The following is an 11,510-nucleotide window of genomic DNA, read 5'->3' on the forward strand; positions in this document are numbered from 1 at the left end:
TGCACTGTCATCCTGTCTAATTGCTCGCTCAATTCCTCACTGTGGGACAAATAAAAAATGTCTGATTCAAATTATAACCATAATGGCTATTTTATAGGCTGTTAACTATCAAAACGAGTATCAAATGCTGAATATCATCTGCTCCTCCGTGGCTTTTCCCACTGACAAATACTAAAAAAACAAGATGAGTTCTAGTTGTGAATTCACCAATGACATTTGTCCATGCACACACACTTTGATTTCTGTGTGTGTGCATGAATTTTTTTGCATCTTAGACAAGGCCATCTATCTCAGGCAGTATACCATATGTGAGCAACAGCCTTGTTTACTTATCCCTCGACCAGAGAGCAGCAGTCTGTCCACAGGTATGCAAGACGCCAGCGTACAGGAGGAGAATAAATCATTCTTCTTCGCATCATTTCCACACCTTTCTCACCTCTGACAACATCTACTTGTCCATATGAAGTCATTCTTCTCTCCATTTTCCCGCACACTTCTCCATTTTCTCACTCCGATTTAATTCACTCATCTTTCCAAAGCAATCTCTGTCAACTCCCTTCGCTCCTCCCCTCCTCATTATCTCTCCAATCCCCCACACTTTCACACCATTTGCCATTTTTCTATCTCAAACCTCCTACACTTGTTTTCCCTTTTTCTCTGACTCTGTCTACTAAAGCAATCATTTCCCCTACTTCAATCTCTCTTTTCCACGCTTTCCTCTTTCTTCCAGTCAAAGTATCTCTGAAAGCCAACTCCTCTCTTTCCCTCAATCTGCCCTGACTCTCATCATCACATTTTCACGGTCACGTTCTGGCTTCCTGCCCCTATCTGAGGACACAGAACAGCCGGCGTGGAGCTGATGGGGCTAGATAGGGTCCTGTGATGAATATTCATCCGTTTACCACTAGTAGTCGTCCCCGGTCACCGTGTCGCAGAGCCTTCAGCCCACAGATGCCACCGTCTATTTGCCACATGCAAGACCCACAAGACGGTCTTTGTGCCAAGGCTGAGGGAGGGAGTCGGTCCTCAGCTGTTTTCCCTGCTGCCCGTCACAGATATAAATACAACTCAAGAAGCAGAGGATTGGCAAAACATTAGATAACATTCAACAACTTCATTCCTCAGACTTTAAGCCCGAGAGCAACGGGAGGAAAACAGTTTACTACACTATTTCAAAGAAAAAAATTAAAAGTGTATAAACTAATGTACACCTGTAGGAAAGGTGATTTCTAAGGATTTTTCTTTTAATAGGTTAATCATTTCATAGTGCCAACAAAACAAAAGGTCAACATAATTCATGTAGGATTGGACGACATGGCCAAAATCATTCATCCCAGTATAGGTCATAGTATACGTTTGTATGCTCCTGCGTGAGTTAAATCCTTACAATCTATCTAATTTTAAGAACCTGTTTAAAGTAAACATTTAAAAAGAAAATGTATACAAGACATATCACGATAGAAACAAAGTAAAATAGAAAATATTTCTTTAATCGATTTGAATATGTATATCATCACATTGCCCAGCCCTATAGGTATGAGGTTCTAGTGTGTTCTCATCTTAAAGTATGTTGATTTTGTAAATGCAAGAAACGCCCAGACTACAGAGCCACCACATTGGCAAGAATTTTTCAGCTTGAGCTCACTGCACATAATTAACTACCTCATAATGCATGGCATTGAGTATACTACAGTTTGAATGGTTTGCTGGTGAAATCATACTTCATATTTTATTTAGTACACATTACATATTGATAGAGTTATTGTACGATTTCAAACACAGCCCAAGACGCGATCATGTATAACATTTCATTCAAGCAAATGGAGCTCAACACTTTAAGAAAAAAAAAAACAGTAAAAATGTTCCTTTGGCTCTGGTGCATATTATAGACACTGACAAGATACTCTACTTCAACACTGCAAACAGTTTTCTCTGAAGGTGCTCAGAACACTGTTGAATAAAAATACTGCTAATGGACAAAAAGAGAGAAGGGTCAGACGGGGGGGAAACGTCGACATGATTGAGGTTCCAGCCCAATTAACTGGAGATCACTTAAATGGTCTGCGAGCTGAAGAGGTCATTATGCTGAAGAGCTGTGAAGAATCCCATTAGGGCTTTCCAAAGCCGGACCTATGACTCCTCCACTTTGGTTTTCTGTTTCTCCAATAAAAAAAAGACTCAAGGCTGACTCCGCCGGCCTGTTTAATAAAACACTTTACCTCAGTTGAATCTGAAGAACTAACTGTCTGTCTGTCTGTCTGTCTGTCTGTCTGTCTGTCTGTCTGTCTGTCTATACGCACCATCATGCATACCCTCTAAACTACAGCACACAGAATAATCTATGGAGAAACTTTATCCTACAACTCTGAGCTAAGCCCTGAGAAAAATACAGAAGAACAAATCAATGTTGTCCACAAACTGAGCACTGCTCACAAAACAAATCCAAGAAGAATCGACTTTCACGTTAGGGCTGCAAGAGAGATGGTAAACTAAACAATGTACCAATGTTTCCCTGAACAGCCGGAGAAACACGAATTGCAACATCGATAAACACAGCTGTAGAGGGGCTGGTCTTTAAAGTCTTTAAACGAGATGCGCGGTGTGTGAGGATCAATCATTCATGTGCAGCGGCTCGACATAATCACGCTTCCCTGACCGTGATCATAGCTGAGTTTTCTGTGATAGTCACCGTCCGACCGACATAAAACTCAACCTCCAGTATCAGAGTTCAATCTAATTGTATTTAAGTGGGCTTTTTCAAAACAGTGCCAATTAAGAGTTGTACACCAAGGAGAATAAATGTAGAGAAAAAGACATTCAACAATTTAAACTTGGCCTGTGTGCAAGTATGTGTGTGTTGCATACTAATTTGTTGCTCCACTTATGCAGAGTGGCAAAATGCACGATTTTCTGAGACAGTGGAGAGGCAGATAGCGGGCTCTAATTTTAAAGTAACCAAAAATACAGTTGCAGCAGTCTCAGAATATATGATTTTCTCTGCAGGGCGCTACAAAGAAAAACATTTAAATTCAGAATTTTTACTTTCACCTACAATTTTTTTGCACGCAAGTCATTCGTATATTTCTTTGCAGCCGGACATGATTTATTCCCCTCCTGGGCAGGTGTTTGGAATAACACCTTTATTAAGAAAAGGATACAAATATGTATTTCTACTATTTGTTTAATCTGAATAACTGCTCAATCGTTTTAGAGGTCCGTGTGCAATGTGCAAATGTGGAGAAGAAAGTTCTAGAATTACTTAAGGAAAAAAGTTAAGCACAATTGCCATGTTATGGAAAGAGTGAACGTACAAAAGACAGCAAATAAAGATGTCATTAAATAGTTATAAATAAACAAGAAGCAGCTCTGGGCTCTTTTCAAGCCCCCCCATCAGCTTTAGGGGAACCAAAAAGCTGCAGAATTCCCTTATACCTCTCCCAGGTGTGTGACAGGTAGTATTCACTCTGTTAGTGATGAAAAAATGACTCCTCCTAATTAACTGTTAATATGTAATGGGGGTGCATAATGGTGATGAGCAGCAGGAGTTCATAGTTTGCCCACCTTTTTTTTATTCCTAACCACATCTCCTGAAGAGCCCTGATAGAGACATTGCCATATGACCTAATTATCTCTCATTAGTGGTCTCAGTAATTACAGGCCCTTTTACAGCTCCATCTCCTCGGTCTCGCATAGGAGGGGATTTCAATTAGGCTTGCCTCCCAGCTCTGCCTGTTTCACTTTCACAGCGAAGCCACTGTCACCTGTGTAGCCAAGCATAGCCAAGCAGCAGGCCCTCATGGAAAAGCTCCCACCAAAGGATATGAGTGTTTCTGCGGCTGGGTTTTATTCATTCCATATCATGCGCCCATCAATGCCACATTACAACTAGAGAGTTTGAAGAGGTATCTTCTTTCAAAGGAGAGAAAGAAAAGAGCCTTTTAAGCCATCGTCTGCACACAGCACATCATGAAAAATACATAAGAAACCAAGTATGTATTGCAGCCATTGCAGCGCATCTACCTGTCACACGTAAATAGCATGTGATATGCAAAGTTTCATCTGAGTGACAGAACATTTCTCTATCAAGCTAGAATTGTCAGACACAACTAGGAGAGAAGATAAGAGGATTGAAAGAGCAGCCTTGACATAACTCAGCTAAAAGCACAGATTTATAAAGGGAAGTTACAGAGGCGCGGAGAAAGCAACAGAGGAGGCTTGAAATTGTTGAATAGCGTTGAGGATTTTCACCTCAGTCCCCCGTTGCTTATCATTTATCTCTCACTCCAATCCTGGTGCTAAATCAGCCAACCTAATTAACAGGCGAGGAGAAACACCAATCAATACTGCAAAGGGATAATTAACCCCTTGTGTTCGCAATCATCGCTACAAAAGGTGAAATTGAAATGGATTGAGATTACGTTTTGTTGGCTAATTTTGGCCCTCACTCGGGTGAAGGAGGGTCGACTAATGACATGTGTGCCGTTATCAGGAATCAGTGGGATGTTAGTTGGATAGGTGTTGCGTTTGATAGATGTTGCGTTTAGGTGTTGTGACTGCTGAGGAATGTACCAGCTAAATAATGTTATAATTTTGAAGCTGCACTGGAAAATGCTCAACAGTTCTAATTGGAAATTCAGGATATAAAACGTATGAGTTTCATTATTGTTTGCACTGTGCAACATAACATTGCTTAATTCAGCATCAGGCACAAGACTAGAATACAACCCCATTCATCTATCTAACAAAATTCAGCCACAAGGGCTAAAGCCCTTCAAAAAAGAATCTGCTGCTAGAACAAGCTATATAATAACAATACCAGATTTTAAAATGCTGGTTCCATCTTGTGTTTAATAGCCTAAAAATGATTATTGTTACAAGGTCGTGTTCAAAATTACTTGAATCTTTAAAATCCAAGATATATCGTTGTTGACTGATAAATGGAGGATTGGGATTATTATTTAAAAAAACATGGTTTAATGTATACATTGAACACAATGTTCTTGGTATTTTTACCATTAACTTTGTATTGTTTGTTTTGCATTGCTATGTTCTTTTTGTTTTTAATCATTGTTTTTAAAATGACCACAAACTAATTTACTCCCATCTAAACCGGAAGTAATTCATGCGGAAATATGGCGTCATTACTACAGCATTACTATCCTAATTAATTATGATATTAGTTAATGTACTTAATATGAATATGCATGCGTACAAGTTCTTATAATATTCCGAATAATAAAGTTGCTATATATTAATTTGCATAACAGCCCACAAAGCCCAGGCCTCAGTAGCAGAGCATACCTAGCATACCTTGTTAGCATGACTGTATTGAGACAGGTGTAGGAACTTTAGCTTACCTCCTGGTCCCTGAAATGCAGATGTATCCTCCTGGTTTGTTCGGCGACAGCAGTTAAAGTTACATCCACAGGTATCCTCACAGTCCAGCTTCTCTTCCCCGCTTTAGTGCACAGTGCCCGGTATCAGGAGTCCAATTAATCTGTCTTGTAGCTAATGACGCTAATAAGGCAGGTGCAGTTAACCCACATTTCGTCATTAAAAGCTAATTTCCACCTTGCAATGACATCTTTAAATCCAGAGTTAGTTCCTCCGTGGACTGATACCAAAATACACTTATTCCAACCAGCAGCACCATACATACATTTGAATCCAACTTTCTTACTTTAATCAAAGCCACCGGCCATGGAGCAGCTGCCATGGCAACAAAGGAGCTACCGAAAGTTGTTCCGTTTTTTTGTAACAGCATAAGGTAGTTTTTTTACTTTATTGACAATTGTTTTTAACAATACGTTCTATAATTACAAAATCTCTTCATGAAATATAGTGTACAATAGACAGAGAATAAAAAAATAAAAAAATGTGCTTTTAGTTTATGACAGATAAACAAAAACAACATTAAAAGCATAAAGAAACACATAATAAAATGACATTTAAATACATTTCAAATCAGTCATTACAAATGTAATAAAAACAAGCATTGATTTTTTGATAATCATGCATTTTTGTATGTTTCTTAAATGAAAAACATGTGTGACGTGGGTTGGACAAACACTGTGTGGACTGACTGGACAACACAAGTAGTTTCTTATTTTGAAAACAGTATTCTGGACCACTTGAAAAAGATGAGCAAAAATAGGAAAGCATTGTGCAAACCCATAAATAAATGAGTCCTTTATAATAAAAGCAAACGTGGATATGAATAATAGCAAGAGGAAAATGTGTTTGTATTTCACTTCCTGCAAGAGGCCCAATGTCAATGTTAAACTTCTGTGGGACTTTTGCTTGTTGGGATTGCTCATAGAAAAATGTTGACACAAATCATCATGACCAAAGTGCACTTAAGTAATGAGGGAGGTATTTTTTTATTGCATTATCACATGGGACCTACCCTTGAGCATTGAATAATAGGAACCAACGTTTTTAATATGAGCAAATAGGGCAACTCATTAGGGACGTAGAGAGGAAATGTATTGCTGCAGCCCATGTTGCTGAGTGAAGATGATTAAACGGCTGAGTTTTTAGTGATTTTAAAGGAAAGATTTTAATATGGGGAGTCCCCGTGCAAATCAAAGCACTAAACCGGCTCCCTTGTTAATGCCCCTCTATACCGATATAGCTATATGAGACCAAATTACAGCTTACCAAAGCAAAAACATGATCAAATCTTATGTCAAGGTCCCGGGCTACAAACCAAAATTACAAAATATAACAACCAAACATCATACCTTTAATTATTGGCGGGGTTGGTTTGAAGCCTTTTCTGTACGTCTCAACTTACATCTCTACGTTTGACAAAGATAATTAATGCTTTTTAACAATACAAGCATTTCTTTTTGAGATAATAAGCCATACACACCCGGATCAATCTCCTTTTTAATGAAAAGTACTTTGAAATGCAAATGGTTATATGCAATCAGGTTGTAAAATGCATGTAGGCAGACTGAACACAAATATGAAAGAAGAGGAACAACAACAAAAGGAAGAAACTTCAATGAGCATGTAAATGACTAAGTTACTGACTATAATTGGAAACTTTAAAAGAAGCCATTGATATAATTGAAAGCACTTGAAATAGAAACTCTCGGGAATTTATATTTAGTGTGTATCACCTGTCTATTTTTTCTCTTTGAGAGCCATCAGCAAAGCTCAGTTTTTTTAAAAGACATCAAACTTGGGTACAGCTTTGAAAAAGTGGCTATAATGAGCTATGACGCTTTTCAAAGCCGAGGACAGAAATATTTCTCATTAGGACTGAGAGTAAAGAGCAATGAGCTATCAAATATGTCTGTCTTCAGTAGCCAGGGAAAGGTAATTTGGGGATGATGGATGGCGCCAACATTGTTTGCATGAATTTTAAATCCATCCCCACTGTTAGGGAAAAATTGAATGTGAGAGGAAACAATGGCTCACCTGTCCGTCATTCAAGGGGTGTCATTTTGATTGTAGTGACTGCATTAAATCCGAAATGTGTGTTACGTTTGATTTATTCTATTATTTATTATTTCTTCGTGCATCAGTCAATCCTCACAGTAAATACAGAGCTAAATCCCAGATCAAATGCACGCTGAAGGTTCTTTGAGCATGTTTTCTCTCACTGATTGTGCTGTTATGTTAAACGTTCGTTGTTTGTGTTTCATGTATTGTGTCTGGATACTTGTCTGTTGATGTTGGACATGGAGCTGCTGTGACGCAAGTCAAATTTCAGACTTGATCTGACCAATAAAGTATTATCGTATCGTATCAAACAGTTCTTTGGTGTATATGGATCTGTTTTAATGCACTGTGATGGTTTTTCACCTTCTCCTATAGCATCTTGAGGTTTTGTTCCATTGAAAGTGTAGTACACCAATCAGATTCTTTATTATTATGACAATATTTCTTTGAGATCAAAAAAGACTGGAGCTGATTTTGTGTTGACTAAAACATAGAAGAAGCAGGAGTCAAATCTGGACAAATGCTGATTTGTGAGGCTTTTGGCGGGATCAGTTTCCAACATCCTATCAAATATGTTACCAATGATTCCTGACTAAATAAAATACAGAAATGTTTTCGAGTTTTAAAATGAAGACTTTCTTCTTTGTTGAATATTGATGAGGTAGACATTAAAGGAATAAAGAGGGGTCTCAAGAGTTTCTCCCGGATAGAAATCTTGGGCTCCTATAAACCCCTGCATCCATTCACTTATACACTTATATTCACTTGTATCTTTAGAATAAATTGTATTCTTCTAAGAAATAGAAGTTGCATTCTGGCCCGCTCTGAAAAAGGCATCTGTCAAAAGAGCGATCCATAATGTGTTCACATAAAGTTGCAGTTATTTCCAAATATATTTCATAAGCTTTCTATCTCACAGGTGATACAAAGGCAGTAGAGAAGAAGGGTAGAAAACGTACAAATTGTCTGAAAAAACTTCAAAAATGTTACTTAAGCGCAAGTTTTATTATCAAAATGTACTTAAAGTCTCAAAATCAAAGTACTCAAAATGCAGAATATATTTTTCACAGCATTATATTATCATAGAACATTATTATTCTGTATTGAGCACTAACACATCCACTCGAGAGCATATTATATTATAGTTTGTCAATGTTGAACCAATGTTATACACTTTTGTAGATTAGTACGGCAACATATCATATCAGCATCATGTACTTTATATGAAGACTATTTCCTCTTGAAATGCAATGGAGTAGAATTATACATTTGCATAAACTGAACATTCTCAAGTTAAAACATATGTCAAAATAGCACTTAGATACAATACTTGAGAAAATGTACTTCTTACCTCCCACCACTGCACGGATGCAGCAACCCACACACAATTAAGATGCCATTCAAATGAGAAGGTCTCCTGCTGTGTTTCCTCAAATAACTAGACATCCATGACTTATAGAATAATACATTTATAATATTTTGAAACCTCTACACCACGTTTCATAATATTGCAAGTTGCTCTAATGAGAATATTTATCACAATCAAATCTTGGACTGAGCTATAATCAAAGGCTTTATCGCACATGCACATCAGCTACAGCGAAAACCTCAAATCCCAGGACCCTCCAACAATTCAAAATAAATAGAATTGTAAATAGAATAATAAAATCCAGATAAAGATAAAATATATAGATAAGCTATTTAAAGTGCACCTATCATGCTATTTTTAGGCAATAGCATAGGTCTCAGATATATAAAAAACATGTCTATGAAGTGTTTTGCTCAAAATACAAAACAGATCACCCATTCTAGCCATGCCTCATATCCCTCTATTTCACTTCCTGTTTCAAAAGTGCTGATTTGGGGTATAATGCTTTAAAAAAGGAGGGGGCTGAGCTCATGTGGGACCCGGCAGCTAGTGTCTAAATTAAATACTGCCGTGATGAAACGCCATATCATGGATTATCAAGGAGTATTTCTGAAACAGTATGGAGCTCAAAGGCTTTCTCTCTTGCCGGTTATACCACAAGGTGAGTTCCTTTTTATTTCCTGCTTCTTCACACACATGCTCTCCAGTACAGGTTAGCTCTGAGTGTTAGCGATGCTAATGTCAACACCGACCATATTACATCCAAAACAGTCGGGCATTGTTTCTGATAGCAACGTNCACAGAAGTGGCGCTACGGCTATTGGGCCAACTCCAACAATCAGGAGGAGACAGCCACGGACATTGCCGTTGGAAAGCGCTGGAGACGCTGTAGTACATATGCCAGGCCTGTAGATGGTGCTGTTCTCACAGAATCAGCCCATGCAAAGACAGTGTTAAATTGAGTGAAATGAGGAATGGCTAAAATGTATGATCTGTTTGGTATTTTGAAAAATAAAAAGTATAAATATGCCTTATAGGTATGGTCCTACACTATATTATTCAAATATAGCATGATATGTCCACTTTAAAGGTGGGGTAGGTAATTTTGGAGAAACCAGCTCGAGTGCGCTAGAATTCTAAAATACACAGCCGGAAAAAATCTGCCACTTCCTCACAGAGCCCCTCCTCCAACACACACCAACGCACACATGACCAATGAGGGCACGAGATAAGTTTGTGCACAGATGGAAGGCTGACAGGCAGGTAGGCCATCCAGTTATTTTAGCCAGGCCAGCTAAAATGACTGGTCGTGCTTTTTACAGTACTACGGCTTCCACAGATGACATTTTTTTATGGATTTTTTGTCAAAGCATTAAATATATTCATTGCTATCGGGATGTTAAGAGCATTCCATGGAATATAACAAAAAGTGTATCTCCAGCCGGTTTCTCAAACGTACCTACCCCACCTTTAAGTATTTCCTTTTACTGCTCCTTTATATTTATGCATATATTGCACTCTGCCTAACTGCACAACACAAATGTGGGGAAATCCTTATTCTTCCCCAAAGGGCTGAGGAAATAACGTAAAATAAAATGGCTTGAAATTGCGAATCTAACACGATTTGAGATGCAAAAAGAGAACGACGTGTGTGTGTGCGTGTGCGTGTGCGTGTGCGTGTATGTGTGTGTGGTAGAATTGTGGCAGTAGGCAGAATGATGTCAAAGAACGAACATGATGATCAAAGCCATTATTCAAGTAATTCAAGTTTTGCATGTCAACGCCTACATACTGTGTTTCAAACATAGCATCTATTTAATTGATGGTGTCTTTTTGTGTCTATTTGATGGTATTTTGAGTCTTTTTGGGTCTGTTAGTGGCCATTTGATGTCTCTTTGTGGGTATTTGGAGCCTTTTTGTATTCTTTTACTGTCTCATTGTAAGTATGTTGTATCTTCGTGAAGGTTTTTGGAGTCTTTTTGTAGGTATTTTGTCTCTTTGTAGATATTTTTTGTATTTCTGTAGTTATTTTATGTCAAATAACCAACACGAGGAAATGATGATCAAAGCCAATCATTTCTGGTTTAGCATGTCAACGCCTGTGTTTCAAAAATTTTATCTCCCACAGGCAGGGAGGACATGTATAAAATCTCCTGATCACGTTGATCTGTTTTGACACCTGATATGATGACGTTTAGCTGCTATCGCTGATCATTCCTCCTCCTCCACTTCTTCTGAAACTCCACTTAGCTCTCACCGGTGAGAGGAGCATCTGAAATTCTAGCTATGTACACATGAAAGGAAATAGAATTGATGCCTAATGTATATGAATGGGAGCCGTGACGTTCAGGTATTTCACGCCGCATGCCCTGACAGTGGCTAAAGTGAATAAGTCCTCAACTCGTATTGAAATTGAAATTGTATCGCTGGCTGGAGCTGAGCCCATTTTCTCCACAGTGCTCTCGCCATGAGCCATACAATAGTCAGGGAGACATCTAATGAGGCAGAAGAAAAAATCTGAAGAGGAAAATCTTTAAACTCTAGCAGTTGGCGTATTCAATGGCCAGTCGCTAAATTCAATGAGGAATTCTTTTGTTGGAGCTCCAGGCCGATGAAAAGATGGAGAGAGTGACTGAGACAGGCTGTGACAATGTCAACCAGCACAGAGGATGGAGAATGTAAAGGGGGG

The sequence above is a fragment of the Notothenia coriiceps genome, unplaced genomic scaffold (genome assembly GCF_000735185.1).
Source record: "Notothenia coriiceps isolate Sejong01 unplaced genomic scaffold, NC01 NC01_scaffold00037244, whole genome shotgun sequence".
Classification (NCBI taxonomy): Eukaryota; Metazoa; Chordata; class Actinopteri; order Perciformes; family Nototheniidae; genus Notothenia; species Notothenia coriiceps.